This window comes from Podarcis raffonei, chromosome 11 (assembly GCF_027172205.1).
Source record: "Podarcis raffonei isolate rPodRaf1 chromosome 11, rPodRaf1.pri, whole genome shotgun sequence".
NCBI lineage: Eukaryota > Metazoa > Chordata > Lepidosauria > Squamata > Lacertidae > Podarcis > Podarcis raffonei.
Window position 1 is genome coordinate 5122846 of NC_070612.1, and position 19141 is coordinate 5141986.

The window sequence follows — 19141 nt, forward strand, 5'->3', positions numbered from 1 at the left end:
TGCTGTTGGGACCAAATAAGGTGCTCACCTGAGGATCTTTTCCCCAGGCAGGTTTGTATAGGGCAGTGGTTCTCAAACTTTTTTCTCTGGGCCACACTTCGGTATAAAAATTTGCTCGCACCACTCCATTTTTTTTTAACTGATAAGAAATGAATTGGAAAACAAAAAGAAACAATGCCTAGCTGTCTGGGAACTGCCATCGGCTCAGGGGCAAGAGGGGAAAAGCCGGATGGATTACATAGAGCCCCCAAGAAGAGTTTGGATTTGATATCCCGCTTTATCCCTACCCAAAGGAGTCTCAAAGCGGCTAACATTCTCCTTTCCCTTTCTCCCCCACAACAAACACTCTGTGAGGTGAGTGGGGCTGAGAGATTTCAGAGAAATGTGACTAGCCCAAGGTCACCCAGCAGCTGCATGTGGAGGAGCGGGGAAGCGAACCCGGTTCCCCAGATTACGAGTCTACCGCTCTTAACCACTACACCACACTGGCTCCCCAAAGATTGTGGGAAGCAGCACTTCCTCAGTGAAGGAAGGCAGCGACGCCTCTAGTAGGAGATGCAGGGCTCGGAGGAGATGAGGCGATGCCAGGACACCTTGCCTGAGCAAAACAGGGAGGAGAAAGGTCCCCCGTTACCCACACCTTCATTCCACAGTAGGCTTCCGCGCTGAGAGGGGAGGCGCAGACTGGGCGTCCAAAAACTACTCTGCCGGGCAAGGTTTAAGGACCACCCACTCTCAGATTCTGCCAGTGAATGAGCAAGACACGGAATAGAGGCACTCTGTATTCTAAAGGTTTTTACCAGCAATAAGAAAGCTTTAGAACAGACTATTGAGGCATATTGCCTGATTGCTCTCGAGCAACCAACCAATACCTCTAACACTAGCAGTGCTTGATTTATAACATAGAACTCAACTACTTTATCATATGATCATGGGACACCCAGAAAGTACAAAACGATGCCGCTACATAAGAACAAGAATATTCCCAAAATATTATTATAGACAGGTCTTCTACAGCACTGGATTAGAACGGCGATTCTGGATCATAACTAGGATTATCCCGGTATCATTTGATGCCCTTGCTCTCATTCTGAAAAGCTATCTATCCCTATTCTGCAAATAATAATAATAATAATAATAATAATAGATATTATACTATATTATACTGCACTGAAATGCTCAAATGTTTCTGAAGGACCAGGTGCACAGCCTGGGAGTCATTTTGGACTCACAGCTGTTCATGGAGGCACAGGTCAATTCTGTGTCCAGGGCAGCTGTCTACCAGCTCCATCTGGTACGCAGGCTGAGACCCTATCTGCCCACAGACTGTCTCACCAAAGTGGTGCATGCTCTGGTTCTCTCTCGCTTGGACTACTCCAATGTGCTCTACGTGGGGCTACCTTTGAAGGTGACCCGGAAACTACAACTAATCCAGAATGCGGCACCTAGACAGTTGACTGGGAGCGGCTGTCGAGACCACATAACACCAGTCTTGAAAGACCTACATTGGCTCCTAGTACGTTTCCGAGCACAATTCAAAGTGTTGGTGCTGACCTTTAAAGCCCTAAACAGCCTCAGTCTGGTATACCTGAAGGAGCGTCTCCACCCGCGTCGTTCTACCTAGACACTGAGGTCCAGCGCCGAGGGCCTTTTGGCGGTTCCCTCACTGTGAGAAGCCAAGTTACAGGGAACCAGGCAGAGGGCCTTCTCGGTAGTGGCACCCACCCTGTGGAACGCCCTCCCACCAGATGTCAAAGAGAATAACAACTCCCAGACTTTCAGAAGACATCTGAAGGCAGTCCTGTTTATGGAAGCTTTTAATGTTTGATGGTTTACTGTATTTTAATATTTTGTTGGAAGTCGCCCAGAGTGGCCGGGGAAGCCTAGCCAGATGGGCGGTGTGTAAATAATAAATTATTATTATTATTATTATTATTATTATTATTATTATTATTATTATTATTATTGATTGTCCTTGAATCTCCCTGCCACCCTTGCCATCCTCTCCTGCCACACCAGTGTGGCAAGCCACACCCTTTGAGAACCACTGGTATAGGCTTCAAGTATAGCCTTGGTCCAAGCCATATAGGGCTTTATAGGTCATAACCAGCACTTTGAATTGCACCCTGAAACAGAAGTTATTTTAACAAGGAAGTAACATGTTCCCTGTAACCAACCCCAGTCAGCAGTCTGCCTGCAGCCTTTTGGACCCAATGAAGCTTCTGAACACTTTTCAAAGGCAGCCCCATGTAGAGCTTTGATATTCCCCTCTGCTTGATGAGCTACTATACATTTTGCAAAGAGTGTTTAAGGTTTCTGGTGTGCGCGCATGTTTCTCATGGTGAACCATCTGAAGTGTTGCACTCCAGAATCCCAGCCTCTTGACATACCTCCTTATTCTGCATAAAGACTTGCACGACCATTTCCTGACTCTCATCTCCTGCTCTCTTTCCTTCCTTCCTTTAAAAATAAAGCCCTGTCTTATTGCATGTTGATCTCTGCTTTGTCGAATCATGTTTCTTTGTTTGGTTTGCTTGCTTGCATATACATATTTCAATAAGGATTCAAAGCACTGCTTAGTTCTGTTTTGGGGTGGGGGATGGCAAAATTTGGAGTGGGGAGTAAGAAGAACTGTTTGCGGGTTTGAGGAGGAAAGACTGCTTGCCACCGAAGGTTGAAATAGAGAGTTGGACACAGGTATCTGGGTTAAACTATGGGCCACTTTATTTAATTAACAAGATATCTTCAGAGAGAAAGCTGTCAGTGTGGGAACCAATTAAAACTAATAAGGCAAAGCCTGCAATTTATTCAGGGAAGGAGTCCCATGATGGGACTGAGGCTAAGCTTTCCGGCCTACCCCCTTTGGTGGCAGGTGTCACTCGTGTCTGGTGGGGCAGAATGCAGAGAGGACCAACAGTAGGTGGCGCCAGAGCCAGTGACCAGCAGTGTTGTACCCATCCCCATCCTCCACCCAGACAAGTTCTACAAGGGCAGGATGCTGAGAATGCCACACCTTGAACAGGATGTAAGTAAGAAGATATGTAGGCAGGTGAGGGCTGGGTTGGAGTAGTAAATGTCATGGACAGGCTGGAAGCAGAGTAGTAGTGGGAGGCACCAGCTGGGGAACCCTCAGGTGGACCCCCAAGTGAAGAAAGCTCAGAGCCCAGGGACAATGATGAGATCAAGAGGGAGAAGATGGAACAGACCGTGGGGAAGGAGGTGTTGGAAACTGAAGAGGTAACAGGGTTTAGTGAGCAGGAAGAGTATGTGGCAGACAGCAGTCCAGAACTTGAGGAGGAGGGGAGGCTGGAGCAGAGGGGCGTGGGGCAAGAGGCAGAGATGAGGCAAACTGCTGAAAAAGCCATGGGGTATCCCTCTCCTGCTGTGTCCAACTCCCCTTCATCCTGGTTTCCCAGAACCAAAGAGGTATGAAGAAGGTGGAGCAGAGGCAGACAAGGTGTCGGAGATTCAGATTGCTTGGGAAGGACCTTGAGGGAAAGGAGACTTATCTGTGGGAAGGTGGAGACCTTCAGTCCTGCCTCATTGGGGTAAGATCTGTTGGGGGAAGTTGCTCTGCTCTTCTCTGCTCACTAGGCCTGAGCTGTTTTGTTCCTCTGAATAAAGAGTTAACTTCACTGACACCTTGCCAATTCTTGCTTACATGTTCCTGACAGTAGGGAACTGCCTCACTTGCCCTAATGGAGTCTTCTCCAATGTCTATGCTCCCTCCAAGCAACATCTTAAAAGTGAGTGGAGAGGTTGTCTTGCTGGGGCATCCTCCTGAAAGGTTTTCTGCTCAGTTCATCTTCTCCCACCCCATTCCTCTTCATTCACCATTTGGGCCTGTCAATCTAAGACCAATTATGACAGCATAGCAGGACTCACAATAGTTAGATCTGCCTTTAAGTGAACTGAATCCAGAGTCAAACATGAGGAGGTGGCCCCAAACATATTTGACTCTGGATTCAGTTCACTTAAAGGCAGATCTACTATTGTGAGTCCTGCAATGCTGTCATAATTGGTCTTAGATTGATCTTCTATCTGCCTTCCTCTCCTTCTTGTCTATTCATTTCTGCCTCCTTTCCACCTGCATGAAATTAGGACAAGGCCCAAATGAAATTAAGCCAAGGTCCATGCGCCTCTCAAGGGTTGCCCACTCTTGACTTAACATGCTTCTGGTGAATGGTGAAAGGCAAAGGCAAACGATGTGACTTTGAATGAAGACCACATTAAAAGTTTGAGGAAGCTTTTTCTGTGGTGGAGACAGAAAGCAGCCGAGAAGGAGAAAGGAAAAGGAAAGAAGTACCTTTGAATATTTCTCATTATTTCTTTTCAATCCACTGCATGCCCAACACCAATGCCAGCAATTTCTCTTACGTTCAAAGCTAATTGGCATGGTGTCCCTAGACATCTTATAGTCAGGCTTCTACGGTCTATTGGCAGACCTCATGTATAAATATTCCCCTTCTCTCTTTCTAAAAAGAAAAAAAAAGGAAAGGAAAGAAAGAAAAAAGCCTGAAGCAGAATTTCTAAGTCACGTGTCATAAACATGACCACAGGGCATTTCTTGTTAGACCTTGGCTGTCTTCCATGGCGCTTCCTTGGAATAATTTACATGGCTGTGGGGTGGTGGAAGATGGATGCAGGAAAGGCTGCTTGATGGGGCAGGGCTCTTTGCAGATAAGCTACAAACCTGAGATGCATCTCTCAGTGGGAATATTTGTACATAGTGGATCATGTGATGTGTTGGACCAGTGATAAACATTTGAGGCGATATTTTTAAGAGAATTTGGAGGTTGTTTCTGGACCTGATTTGTGAGGATGTGGATTGCTTCCAGGCTCAATTCACGATCCTCACACTGCTGTTTTAAAGCCCTAAACAACTTTGGCCTCAAATATCTGAATGGCCACCTCCATCCCTACAAACTCGTCTCAGGTGTTAAGAATGGCAGAGCAGTGGCGGAGCTTGTGGGGTGGCACAGGGGCAGTTGCACCAAGTGCAAAATTTCAACACCCGGTGTTGCTGTGCACTTGCGTCACTGGGCTCCATTGAAAATGGCCTCTCCATGGTAAACAGGAAGTGACCTCTCTAGACAATGGAACAACTCTTCTTTTCTTATCTCTGTGACTGTGATCTCCTGGGTCACACGGATGCCATTAGGCAGTTGAAAGTCCATTTCACTCCCTCTCACACACCCCTCCACACAGCCCCGGAAGCTGGCATCCCACGCTACACCACTGTGGCAGAGAGGGCTTTTTTCCGGCCCAGTAGAGGGGTCCAAGCCCATTCCCCATATAAACCTGCTCTTTAACGCTGAATCAGAAGAAACTGCACTTCAGGTTTTCTGCAGAAATGTATTCAGTGGTAAAGAGATGATTTGCGGAGATAGCACAGGGGCAAAAAAAAAAAAAAACAATAACAAAAAAACAAGCGCTTTGACACTCGAAACGTGGCACAAAAGGAAGTCTGTATGAGCCCTGAAAGGTCCAAAACATTGCAACCTTTCCTCATAGGTGAGTTGCTGCCTTTCTTATGTTTCAAAACTGCCCTGATGAAGAAGAGGAAGAGTTTTGATTTGATATCCCGCTTTATCACTACCCTAAGGAGTCTCAAAGCGGCTAACATTCTCCTTTCCCTTCCTCCCCCACAACAAACACTCTGTGAGGTGAGTGAGGCTGAGAGACTTCAGAGAAGTGTGACTAGCCCAAGGTCACCCAGCAGCTGCATGTGGAGGAGCGGGGAATCAAACCCGGTTCACCAGATTACGAGTCTACCACTCTTAGCCACTACACCACACTGGCGCTCTCCCTGGCATGCCTTCCCTGGTACAGGCCTAAACCATGTGCTTCATAGCCTCATGCAGTTCACCATTTCTTTGAAAAGTAAAGGAAATCACAGCAAGTGCAAATAGGCTGAGTCTGAGGTTTTACAGGGTGAGGGGTTCTGAGTGAAACCAAAGCAGCTCTCTACAGTGTGCGTCTTCACCTCCTTCATCTTCTTTAATTCAGATTAACTATGCCCCTAATGAAATGGACTCATTAAGTCTTCCCTTCTTTCAACTGCTCCCCAACCCCCCTGTAAGAAGAAGCCAGTTCAACTCTCCCAACCTCCTCCTTCCTTTCCCCAGTTGGCTTTCTCAACTGACATTAAGTATGAGTGGCTTAGTTTTGTATCTTTACTGACAAATCTATATTAATAACAACATCAATAAAGTATTAAACCTGAACTATGGGAATAATTTGTGATCACACTGAAATTAATAACACAGCATATCACGCAGGGTACAGTGCTGAACGGAGGCTGGCTATTAGGGTTGGTTATTATTACCATATTATGGTCATTTAAGTCGGCTGTAATTCTGGGAATTTAAAGGTCACTGTGATTTATTCTGTTTACTTTGTCATGTGTTTAGAAAACTAATTAAAGCACAAACTATGTGGCTATATCATTCGTAACAGCAAGTGCATCGGGGAACCGGGCTTGGGGAAGGAGAACAGTGCAACACATTCTGAAACTGAGCCAAGTAAGGAATGTTGTGTAAATTTCACCATATGCGTGAGTTGCTCAGTCATGTGATTTTTTGCCTCTGCCTCATCTCCTGCCCTCTCTTACATCAACAATTAGGCAAAATTCTTTTCTAATTTTAGGCTGCAATGCACAGGATTATTAGTCGGAAACATACCCAGGAGTGTTTAAATAATTGTAACCAATGTTATTTAGCCTGTTGCAAATACCCTCACTTTATTTCACCCTCACTGTCCTCAGCTGCATTTAGCCTTCACTTCCTTTAATTGGATGTGACACCCCATGCAAATTTTGCCACCGATTTCATCATGATAAAATTCTGTTGCCATGCTGGCCTTCTCACCTTCATTTTCTCACACCTTTGTTGTCCTCCATCATGCTTGCCTTCACTTTCTTTAATTAGCCGTGACACCCCATGCAATTCTTTTTATCAATGATGTCATCATGGGGAAAAGAAAAAAGCCTTGATTATATTATGGACGCCTGTAGATAATAATAAAAAAAATCATTTGGGCCACTACTGCCAATGGAATAAAATGTAAACTTGGGCAAGTGAGCTTGAGGACAGTGAGGGCAAAGGAGCAAGAAGCAGAGGAGGAAGAAATAATAATGTCATGCCGCCTTGATTCGTAGGCAAAGGGACACCTTGAATCTTGCACCAGGTTCCGATAGAAGAGATAGAAGTTAAAGACAAACACACATGCACAAGTTTTGTAAGAGATGCAGGCAGGGAGAAGATCACACTGAATATCGAAGTTCGTGAACTGTAATAGCCCACAGATCTTTCCTAGAGAGAAACGGGATGAGGAATGCCACAATGATCGGCTTGTGTGAAGGAATTGGGAAGGCAAGAGAGGAGTAGGGGGTTGATTGCCTTCATGAGACTAATCCTGCTGAAAATCCACTCTGCACGAACCCGAGAGCTTTGTCAACGGAAGCTGCCAAGGTCAATGACAATCTCTCCAAGCTTACAGTTTTGGTTGGGTGTCTGCGTGTGGCGGGGGGCGGGGAGAGATTGTTTTTTATTAAGCGAACAGAATAAAATGGTGTTTAATTATCAGCATTTGAGCAACGAGCGGTTTGGGAAAATGGCAAGAACCCCGCTGAGCTGCCACCGGCATATGCACAGGATGGTGTGTGCTCAGCAGACACATGGGCAGGGAAGGACCTCTCACTGTTCACGAAATGAATTTCTTCTCCTGCCTCTCGACGCTGATTGAATGTGAAGGCTGTTGTTGGAAGCCTTAGGCTGTCTCAAGAAATCCAACCTCCCCATGTTAGATCCCGGATAAGCATAACTCTCGCTTCAAGTAAAAGGAGAAGGCGGGTGGATGGGGGGAGAGCTGGGGGTGGTGGTGGATGTTTCTGCAAAAGAGGAAGGAGGAATTAACCTTTCCAGCACCACAAGGAAACGGGATCCTTTCAAGCGTTGGCTCAATAGTCTACGCTTGTTTACATGAAAATGTTATCTCAAGATAGCAGACCCTGAACTCAGCTGCAGCCTCAGCTTTGTTCCTGCATCCTGAAGCTGTGGGGATTTCAAAAGCCCCGGAGATCTTCTCGGAAAGAATTGAGGGCTCCTAGCTTGCCTGACTCTTCATCTTCAAGTTTTGCACCCCAAGGAAATAAGGGCACTGCTCTTGCAGGATTCACATTGGAATGACATTCCAGTTTCTTTCTCTCTCTCTCTCTCTCTCTCTCTCTCTCTCTCTCTCTCTCTCTCTCTCATGCCTGAAGTTGCCAATGGGAGAATACAGGGCCAAGGAAAGGCCTTCAGGACTTCCCCCTTCACTGCTAATTAATCCAGCAGGATCTGGAAGACGAAGAGGACCTAAAAAGGGAAGTTAATGCAAATATATCCACTTGTACCCTAGGGCAATACAAAAGTCATATTGCTCTTTAAGGAGAAATGGCCCGTCTTCTGTTCAGCTGAGCTCCTTGTTCCGATGACAAGGAGAACTATCAACAGCAGAAGAAAGCACAGCTAGAATCTGGGTAAATCATAGAATTGTGGAACTTTAGAGTTGGAAAGGGTCCAAGGGTCATCCAGTCCAACCCACTGCAATGCAGGAATCACAGCAAAATAATGTCTGACAGACGGCCATCCAACCTCTGTTTTAAAATCTCCAGTGAAGAAGGTTTTACAATGAAGGAGGAGCCCATCACCTCCCAAGGGAGGCTTCTGAGGTAATCTGTTCAACTGTCAAACAGCTTTTACTGTCAGAAAGTTCTTCCTAATGTTTAGTCAGAATTTCCATTCTTGTACAGTGGTACCTCAGGTTACAGACGCTTCAGGTTACAGACGCTTTAGGTTACAGACTCCACTAACCCAGAAATAGTACCTTGGGTTAAGAACTTTGCTTCAGGATGAGAAGAGAAATCGCAAGACAGTGGCACGGCGGCAGCTAAAGTGGTACCTCAGGTTAAGAACACTTTCAGGTTAAGAACAGACCTACAGAATGAATTAAATTCTTAACCCGAGGTACCACTGTTATTTGAATCCATTGGTTTGTGGTCTACCCTCTGGAGCAGCAGAAACCAGGGCTGCTTCATCAGCCTTTGAGATATTTGAAGATGGCTCTCATATTACGCCTCAGCCTTCCCTTCTCCAATCTAAACCCACCCAACTCCTTCAGCCATTCCTCATAAGGCATGGTTTCCAGACCTTTGATCGTATTTGTCGCCTCCTCTGCCCATGTTCCAACTTGTCAATATCTATCTTAAACTGTTCTGCCCCAAACTAGACACAGGACTCCAGGTGGGGCCTGTCTAAGGTGGGATAGAGTGGTGATACATGCACTATGACCTAGCTACAGACTGGTTATCCCCTCCTTTGGGGGGGGGTCTATTCTTCAATATGCCACACCCAGCACACCCACAAAGAAGATTCAGAACATCAGATTGGTGGGAAATGTTATGCCTATTCAAAATACAGTGTCATGGAGAACCTTCAAGCAACGAAGAAACATAAAGAGTTGAATCGAAATATAGGCATAGCAGCGAAGTTCCCTAAGGCGGTAGAGATCAACTTTCTCCTTGCACCTGGGCAAAGGATGGGAAGGAGTACTTAATCGTTGCTACAAACACCTTGGATATGAGAAGCTTTGTAACCCATCCTGAGACTTTAAGGTGAAGACCTACATTGGCTCCCAGTACGTTTCCGAGCACAATTCAAAGTGTTGGTGTTGACCTTTAAAGCCCTAAACGGCCTCGGTCCAGTATACCTGAAGGAGCGTCTCCACCCCCATCATTCTGCCCGGACGCTGAGGTCCAGCGCCGAGGGCCTTCTGGCGGTTCCCTCATTGCGAGAAGCAAAGCTGCAGGGAACCAGGCAGAGGGCCTTCTCGGTAGTGGCGCCCGCCCTGTGGAATGCCCTTCCAGCAGATGTCAAAGAAATAAACAATTACCTGACATTCAGAAGACATCTTAAGGCAGCCCTGTTCAGGGAAGTTTTTAACGTGTGATATTTTACTGTATTTTTGGTTTTTATGGAAGCCACCCAGAGTGGCTGGGGAGGCCCAGCCAGATGGGCGGGGTATAAATAATAAATAATAAATTATTATTATTATTATTATTATTATTATTATTATTATTATAAATGATGGTGATGGTGGTGATTTATTTATTTATTAAATCTGTATACTGCCTTATACCCATAGGTCTCAGAGCAGTTTTCAACAGAAAGTTACAGCATTCGAAGCACAAAATGCATAATAAAAAATAATCAAAACTCAAAATACGTAATAAAAATAATCAAAGCACAAAATACATAATGCAAATTATCAAAACATAATACAAATTATCAAAACAATTAATACTGTTGTATATGCACCAGTAAACCACGCACTCCCCAACAAAAGCCCCATAACAATTCTCCAGCCCACAAATACAAAAATTCAAATGAACATATAGCTTTTAACAACAACTAAAAACAACCCCACTCTCCAAATAAAACAGCACCCGCCCAAGTTAAAACTGCATCCCCATTAAAACAAAAATTTCAACACAAAGGGGCTGGCCCACGCCCTCGTTCCGCTCCTGAAGCACTGCTACCTAAGGGACAACCTTTGGTGCCTCTCCTTCGGGGAGGCCCTGCCCCCAGGGCAGGCAGACTTTATAGCAGAGCTGCCATCAGCCCAGAATTTCCCGGACATAGCCAGGAATCATCCATCGAAAATTGTGTCTGGGTGGAATTTTTGGAAAGCGGCAAAAACTTGGGCTGGGAAAACTCTGGGCATATGGCAGCCCATATAGGAAGTGTGGCTATATTAGTGCTTTTCCTAAAAAGCCGTCCCCAGGCAGCTACTGCAGGGCTGCAGGCTGACATTCACCCTGCTACACATGACGAGCTGGAGGTGATAGCTGGCTGCCATGACAAATAGCCATCTTCACTCCCATGAGTTTGTCTAGACCCCTTTTTAACCCATGCATATTTGCGGGTGGGCACCATGCTATATCTCACAGAAGAGGTGGGTTGTTTGGGTGAACCACTGTGCCCATACTTAAACTTGAATTCAGGATTCTAATCGCCACGATGGAAGACAACTCTCTCCCCCCCCCCCCCCGTTTCCCCATTTCATTTTTATTTCCAGGAGTGTGTTTGCTTGCTGCCTTGCTGGAGTTTGAAGTGGAGTGTGTTTGTAATGGGTTTGTTTGCTCTAACTTAAAGTAGGATTTGCCACAATGAGGATGTGCAGAATGCACCAAGCTTCCCATCATTGCAAAGGCAGCCGTCCTTCTGCGGAATTGCTCTTTAAGCTTTTTTCAAAGCCGGAAACTCTACGTGCTTATTGAGTTCAGTTATAAAACTCACCCCATTCCAATGGCTTTGGGTTCATATGATGGGGAGAAGAATGTCATCACCATGAGCATCAGATATACATTACACAATTCATGCCCTAGCATCCTGCACAATCCATGCCCTTAGTTGGTCTTTAAGGTGCTACTGGAAGGAAAAAAATTGTTTTGTTTTGACTATGGCAGACCAACACGGCTACCTATCTGTAACTGAATCCATGCCCTGTAATTCAAGCACCCCATCACACCAGCACGATGATTTCCACTTGTGCAATGGGACTTTCCCCCCTCCTCCTTTGCTTCTGCCCCCCACTCTCCTCGGATCTGCTTGAGAGGATTGGGGGAACCTTTATAACAGATTTAGATGGCCTCCAGTGGGGTGAAAGGGAATAATGTTTCCATGTCCATGCAAAAATCCTCACATGGATGGAATGAGGGACTTTGCACTATGTTGGATTCCAGCCAGCGCTGTCCATCCCAGAATTTAGCTACAACCTTAGGATTGTGAAAATAGGTAAAGAAGACTCAAACTGCATATGATGCAATCAAATATAACATCAGTCTGAAGGAGCTGGAATAAATAATAGCAAGGTTTAGAAGAGAGCTATAGTGGAGTTGTGGGGAAATTATCAGCAGTGGATTTGCAAATGAAAGCCGCATTCTACTCTAGTTTAAGCGCACACACACACACACACACACAAAATATATACTTTATAATGAGATTTGGTAATGGTCCTGTCTTGACTGTTGGATTTGGGGTCTTGTTTGTTTGTTTGTTTATAGAAGGGGTGTTTGAAGAGACAAAAGAAATGAATTTGGCAGTCTACATTTTGCTGCTTTATTTATTTACTTATTTTATATAGCGCTTCACATTTCAAAAATAACAAAATATCTAAGCATTTTACAAATCCCAACCAAACAGAATCACTATATGACATACAGTATAAATTCATTGTGCAAATCCATAAGTTTGGTAAGATTTGAATATTAGAAATCATGTTAGCATGTGGGAGAACGTTCAACTTCATAGTGGAATCTGAAAACATTCCAAATACATTTTTAAATGTTTATTTCAAGCTGCAGCCCTGAACTCAGATTCTTAGCTGGAACACATAGCATAAAGATGCCAGGAAATGGGGTAAAGTGGTAATTTTTTAAAAAACGGACCTAATTGATCAGCCAAAGGTTTATGTTCTACAGCATCTTGTTTTACACAGTAGCCTCTGAGAAGGTCACAAGAAGGATCGGAAACTGTCACTGTCTCTTGCTTATATCTCTCTGTCCCATTAACTGGCATTCAGAAGGAGACTCCACAATTCTAACTAGCAATCATCGATAAGCCCTTTTGCCTTCAGTGAATTTCAAAGCTATGACAACTAGTAACCATCACCAGATCCTGGAGCAGGTAGCTCCATCAAGTCACCAGGGATTGGTTCTTAGCTCAGTTGGTACTGCTGTCAGTCTAAGTAGACCAGTCTTTCCTAACATGGTGCCTACCAGATGTCTTGGACATCCTTTTTCATTGGTTGTGCTGCCTGGGACTGATGGGAGTTGTAGTCCAACATCTGGAAGACATCACACTGGGCTTCCATGATGAGCTAGACAACTCAATGACTCATTTCTATATTCCACTGAGAACAAAAGGGGACTATAAACATGGCAGGGGCTGTTGTTTCGGGTAGGTAGCATCTCTGAGAGGCAAACAGCTGGGCAAAGTGATACGCATGCAAGATTGAAATAGTGGGATATGGGAGTTTGTTAAATCCACTTTGAGTGTAAGTAAAGAAAGCCATTGTGTGTTCAGTTACAACAAGCAACTTTAGAGAGAGAGAACAGAACAGAACAGCCCTTGGGGACCTTTTTGTTTCCAGAACAGCCCACTATTTTTATTGTCTCTTTTTATTAGCGATAAAGTGCCCAGAAAGTTTTAAAGTAATAGAAACCAGTGTAACAGAGAGCAGGAGTTTCTTTCTTCTTCTTCTTTTTACTGCTAGGGAACAGGTCTTCCGTTTTTACTTTCCAGAAACTGTATTGCAAATGTCGGTTTTCCAAGGTGTTAAAAGTCTTGGCAATTTCATGCCCCTGGTCTGTGAATATAAGCAGACTTCAGTGGTCATATCAGTATCTGGGTTAGGAGCTCAAATGCAAACTGGATTTGCACCAGATCCACATCCTTTCCTGTTCCCCACCCTCCATATTGGACTGGCGAATTTTCACACAGCAAAGGGGGAGAGGCAGATAGGTAGTTCAAGACAGACATGGAGGAAGTTAGAAGACTGGTGACTTCTGATAGAAAACCTTCCTCTGAGCACTATCAGTGTATCTGCCATTCGCTGCAGTTTGAGGAAAGTTGGTTATGGTTTAAGTGTTGAGTATGCTTTCTCCTATGCAAGATCAAGTGTTGAATATGCTTTCTCCTATGCAAACATAGCAAGATCTTCTTGCTATGTTTGACTGCAAGATGATCAAACCTATCCATTCTGAAGGAAATCAGCCCTGAGTGCTCACTGGAAGGACAGATCCTGAAGCTGAGGCTCCAATACTTTGGCCACCTCATGAGAAGAGAAGACTCCCTGGAAAAGACCCTGTTGCTGGGAAAGATGGAGGGCACAAGGAGAAGGGGAAGACAGAGGACGTGATGGTTGGACAGTGTTCTTGAAGCTACCAGCATGAGTTTGACCAAACTGTGGGAGGCAGTGGAAGACAGAAGTGCCTGGCGTGCTCTGGTCCATGGGGTCACGAAGAGTCGGACACGACTAAACGACTAAACAACAGCAACATGCTTTCTCCCCCGGTACCTGGACTAGGTAGGTTTTAGATGGATAGTTCAAGTTCCCCCCAGTGCATGTCCCACTGTTGAATCAACAAAGCTGTGGTTCTGTATTCACTCAAGCACTTGTGAGTTTGAATACTTTCTACTGGCATTGGGACCTGCATTTGAATAAGCATTTCCACCCACATTTCTAAGTACATCTAGAACCAAAGCAGGGCGCATTCCTGCCTTCCGACATGGCTTTTAAATACTTGAAGGAGGAAAAGAAGGGAACATGTGCAGGAAGACAAAGACCGCACAGGATAAGAAGCTAGATAACAGGATGTACCCATTATATTTTTTCCCCGTTTAGGAAAGCTGCTGCCAAGCTTCTAAGAAATGTCAGGTTTAATTGAGCTCTTTAATTTCAAATAGAACAAACTGTTTGCACAGCCTGTGTTTGATTGCCAGGAAAAGTTAAGTCAGGTATATCTGGAGCTGAACTGAATATTCATGCATGGAAAGGTTCTCAATTCACAGACATGGTCCTGCCATGGGGAAAGTGGGGCCTATTGGGGACTCTAGGGGATGTCCCCAGCGCTACTAGAATGGCAATGTGGCTTCTTCACACAACTTAGAAATGTGAATGCCATAGAAATGCCGTAAATAAAAGAATGTAGGTGCATTGATGTTGTTGTGTCTACTCTGAGCAGGACTTGGTTGAATAGCACTCATTGCTGCCATCTGTCATAGTCCTGTGCTGCCACCCACAGCAGAGCTCGGTGGAGGGAGAAGCCAGCCGAGTCTCAGGGTGTACTTGCCTGGAGTCAGAGTCTGTGTACAAGGTCTAGTCCAGTCCTAAGGTCAGGAGTATCTCAGTTCACGTAGTCAGACAAACCAGGGGTCAAGAAAGTCAAGGGTTCAAGGTCACAAGAAGCAGCTAGGTCTGGTCAGGAATGACAAATGTTATTTCCAGCAACTGACTGAGGCTGGGAATCCTGCTCAAGAAATCTGGAGCCAGCTGGTTCTCATCAGGAGCAAGAAGACTGATCGACAGCTGGTGAAGTCACTTTGCCTTCTGCTCCTTCAGGCTGATGCTCAGCAGGTGAAGCTGACTCCTGGCCCACGACACCATCTAGTGCAGCGGTTCTCAACCTGTGGTCCCCAGATGTTGTTGGACTACAACTCCCATCATCCCTGAGCTCTGGCCTTGCTAGCTAGGGATGATGAGAGTTGTAGTCCAACAACATCTGGGGACCCACAGGTTGAGAACCACTGATCTAGTGCTTCTCACAGTGGGCCACAGTCTGACAAACACAATTTTCCCTTCCCAAAGGCACTTCATAACAATGGAATGACATTATGTAGAGTCAACCCTGGGGATTTTGAGAAAGCCAAATGGGGCCACTGCCTGGTTGTCCTCAGCAGGAACACTGATTGACACTGTTGAGTTTTCCCAATCTCTATTGTTGATGCATTGGAGCACTGGATGCTCCAGTTGCAGGAATCCACAGGAGGGAATAGTGCTCTTGAGCTTGGACCCTGCTTGAGAGTTTCCTACAGGCATATGGCTGGCCACTGTGAGAACAAGATACTGGACCAGAGGAACTATTGGGCTGATCCAGCAGGCTGTTCAAGGTTTCATCTGCCCAGCACCCCAACTCCAGATTCAACCTGAAAGTTCTTCTCTGAGAACATTCAGCTGAGCAGCAAGTTTCCTTCTATATCTATTTATTTCATAAAATCTATGCACCACTTGATTGTAGAAACAGAGACTCTCAAAGTGGTTTGCAAAAGAGATACAACAATAAAATTATCAATAAGAAAAACTAACAAATTTAACTTAAGACTTTCACAATGTTAAAATAGCAATAGATGAAAAACAGATTAAAACTCACATCAACTTTCTGAACATCTGGGTAGGCTTGCCTAAAAAAAACCCCTTTTTTCAGCAGGCACTAAAAAAGTACAGCAAAGACACCTGCCTGGTGTCAATAGTCAGGGAGTTCCAAAGTGTAGGTGCTGCCACACTAAAATATCAAGTTCTTTTCAATGTGGAACAGGTAGGATGTGACACCTGTAATGGTGCCAGTTCAAATTGGTCAAGTGGGTGTATATGTGTCAAGGCGATGTTGTACTTATACTGGTCCCAAGTTGATAAGGGCTTTGTAGACTGGCTTTGTATACTAATAGGAAATGCAGGTGGCACAGTGGTCTAAACCACTGAGCCTCTTGGGCTTGCTGATTGTAAGGTCGGCGGTTCGAATCCCTGTGACGGGGTGAGCTCCCATTGCTCCATCCCAGCTCTTGCCCACCTAGCAGTTTGAAAGCATGCCAGTGCAAGTAGGTAAATAGGTATCACTGCAGTGGGAAAGTAAACTGTGTTTCCCTGCATTCTGGTTTCCATCACAGTATTCCACCAGAAGTGGTTTAGTCCTGCTGGTCACATGACCCAGAAAGCTGTCTGTGGACAAACACTGGCTCACTAGTCCTGAAAGCGGAGATGGGCGCCGCAACCCCATAGTCACCTTGGCTGGACGTAACTGTTCAGGGGTCTTTTACCTTTTACCTTTGTATACTAATAGGAACACCTTAAACTTGACCCCATAGCAAATCAACAACTTGTGCAAATCTCTGCGCATAGGTGTTATATGCTGACCAGGTCTCACTCTGTACCAACTGCAATCTGTACTCACTGCAGCCTCAAGATCAAGTGCAAGAGAAGCCCCATATAGAGCACATTGCAGTAATACGGTCTTGAAGTAACCAGTGCATGAACTACTGTGGCCAGGCTTCTTCCCAGTCCAGGAATGGCCAGAGCTGTCAAAGCAATTCCAATTCTTCAGGCAACATATAATTGCATTATGGAATCAGTTTTCACAAGAAGTGGTGATGATGAGCATTAGCTCAAATAGCCTGCTTCCCTCCTTGGAGAACAGGTCTAACAAGGTGTTTGTATATATATATATATATGGAGCAGGGATGAATGCAGGTGCAAGTTGAGCCCTTGACCCTATGCCTTTTGGAGAGATGAATTTGCTCATGTATTTTACAACCTTCAAGTTTCATACCAGAGTTTGACCCAGGTGTAATATGAGATTCCCTTCTTCGTGCAGTAGCTTCTGCTGCAAATCATGCAAGTGCCCCTCCTTACCCGTCAAAACTTGCTTCTGGTTTTGGTTGAGTATCAGGGGCTGTCGCAGTGGAAAGAAATGTTAAGTTGAGACTGGGAGAGTATTTGAGGCAGAAACTGAGATTATGCCGAGAGATAAATGAGTAGGAGAGATTTATTGATGAAGCATAGAAAGTGCTGAGTGCGGAAGTTAAGATGGTAGAAAATGAGGTTCGGGGGATTAATTGAGGGAATAGGTTTGTGCGACTGCAAGGAAACAGGGGAAGAGACCTTGTCTAGGAACCTAGAAAGAGAAAGTGAGACTCGTCGCATTACTTTCCCCAGTTTTCCTGCATAACAATGTAGAAAGCTGCCCTACACATCATTTGTCCATCCAGTTGTTGGCATCCGTGTCTCAAGAAACAATGGAGTGCACCTCTGGGAGTGTAGTCAAACCACTCTGTTAGCAGCACCAAAGCGAATTCCCTGGGATGCAAGCAGTGTGTATAAAGGAAGGGGGTGAGGGAGCGAAACTGTTACAGAAGGAACAAGTGGGTGTAAATAGGTCCGGGGAGGAAAGATAAAGTAGCTTGAGTGTGAAAGGAGAATGAGAGAAGAAATTATAGGAAGTGGATAAAAGATAGTTTGGGAGACATGTGGAGATGCAGGCAAGATGGGAAAATATAAATATAAAATATAAATGGGAAAAACCTTTACTTAAAGCCTCTTGATCAACAGTTCTGCCTAAATGGTAAAGGTGAAAGGTAAGGGACCCCTGGATGGTTAAGTCCAGTCAAAGGCAGTCGCCTTTGGGGTTGCGGCGCTCATCTGGCTTTCAGGCCGAGGGAGCCGGCGTTTGTCCACAGACAGTTTTCCAGGTCATGTGGCCAACATAACTAGAGCGCTACTGGTGCACGGAGGATTGTGACGAGTGCCAGAAGGCATAGAAACGTTGTTTACCTTCCTGTCACAGCGGTACCTATTTATCTACTTGCACTGGTGTGCTTTCGAACTGCTAGGTTGGCAGGAGCTGGGACAGAAGGACGGGAGCTCACTCTGTTGCATGGATTCGAACCGCCGACCTTCTGATTGGCAAGCCCAGGAGGCTCAGTGGTCCCTAAAATGGGGAGGCTGAGTCATATAAGACCTCCAGAACAAACATCTATAGTTAGCTTGAGGAACGCTTAGCAGTGAAACTCCTTGCCACAAAGCAAAAGTTCTGGCAAAGAGTTTAGCGATTCCTACAGATGGATTAGCTGGATCAGTAGAGACTGACAGAATTGTGCCCAACTTTCTGCACTTGTCACTATTCTGTGACTGATGTATCTCAGTAATTTTCAGCTTTCTCCAGTGGTCCCTGGGTGTAGAAAGCTTGAGAACCCCGGCATAGGCAGCACTGAGTGGCTCAGGCAAGTGAGACAAACCACACAGTACGAAGATGTGCACTCAACCTAAATCCCCAGGTGTGTGTATCTCGAGGCAGCACATCATGGGGACTTTACAGAGCTTTTCCGTGTCTCCCTTCTTTTTTGCTTTCTAAAAACATAGATGCATTCGACTTCCCATTAAGGATGCTGGGTAGGCAATTTCCTCTAATAGGAAGTACTGTAATTAAAGCAACACTCTGCATTCAATAAACCCATAGGGACAGATCCTCAGCTGGCATAAATCAATGTAGCTGCGGTGAAGTCAATGGAGGAACATCAGTTTAGACCAGCTGAAGGTTTGGTGCATGTTTGTTAATTGCTGTCAGTTCCACCCATACAGCTAAGATGAGCATGAGCGAATGGAAGGAGAATTAAGCCAAGAACATTCACATTACCACAGCAGAATTTGTGATCAGTAGTATGCATCCCCCAACAGGAACTCCTATCTCCACCACCCCAGTTCTTGGATGTTTCATCCAAGGATGTATTAAGTCTCAGATTCCAGCTTTCTAGCTTTCATGAAGGTA